The sequence below is a fragment of the Arachis ipaensis genome, chromosome B04 (assembly GCF_000816755.2).
Source record: "Arachis ipaensis cultivar K30076 chromosome B04, Araip1.1, whole genome shotgun sequence".
Lineage (NCBI taxonomy): Eukaryota > Viridiplantae > Streptophyta > Magnoliopsida > Fabales > Fabaceae > Arachis > Arachis ipaensis.
In genome coordinates this window covers 133,036,742-133,037,893 of record NC_029788.2, presented here as the reverse complement: position 1 = coordinate 133,037,893, position 1,152 = coordinate 133,036,742, and positions in this window count along the sequence as shown.

The following is a 1,152-nucleotide window of genomic DNA, read 5'->3' as shown; positions in this document are numbered from 1 at the left end:
AGAATTCAGTCTAACAGATTTTGTATAAAGTGCGTGCTTAATGACATTAAAATTGTCCTGCATGCTCATAATAATATGCCTAGTTTTTCTATTTTAAATTTATTCTTGGGGAACAGTAGTGGGTGTCATCATAGGTATATATGCATTTAAAAATGCTATATAAGCAAAAAAATATAGTAATTATGTATTTATGTAATTACATACGTGTAGTTTAAATTATTTTTAATATGTATTTTATATTATATATTTTATATTGATAATTAATTTTAGTATATTTTTAACATGATTTATATGTATTAAAGCAATGTTATGTGAGTATGCCTTACATGACTAACAAATTTTTTAACAAATTTTAACAATTAATATTAAATTCTAAATCATAAATTTTAAATTGTAGTTAAAATGTAATTACTAGTTAATATACTTTATAAGTAACGTATTTTAAATAGGGGTGTGTATGGTCGAATATACTAACTTGGTGTAATTTTATTGGGTCTAGAGTTGGATAAGAGTCTAAAAAATAGATCCAGTTATTATTTCTAGTCAGGTCCGGGTCATAACTCGAGTCACTCGAATCCGGCCCAGTGGCCCAGTCATTATACACAATTAATATTTTGTGTTATTAGTGATGGATGATGGCTATTCTTATATAAAATTTAAGTATTGTAAACCTTAATATTTTGTGTTATAGTCATTATAAGACTATAAATTAATATTTTATGTTTAAAATGCATAAGACTTTAGACTAATGCATAATATTGTGTTATTTGTATCGATTTAAATATTTAGTATTATTAGACAATATTAGTATTGATTATGATTATGCTTTAATTTTAGAGAAGGGTTGGTTCTTATTATATTTTTCTAAATAAATTTTACCATGTCAAATAATGGTTGGAGTCTTGAAAAGTTAGATATTTTCACATGCTAGTTTACAAGAAGATATCAAGATAATGTAATGTTAACGGCTCGATTTTTACCCATTTTTTACGCGATATAATCGTAACCCGAAAATATTTAAATTTTATCGAGTCTAACAAATAAGCCCGATATATATTTCGAGTCAGGTCTTTATCGCATCAAACCCAGTTTCCTCCCTTCCATAAACACCCCTAATTCCAAATACAATACCAGAACAAAAATATAAATATT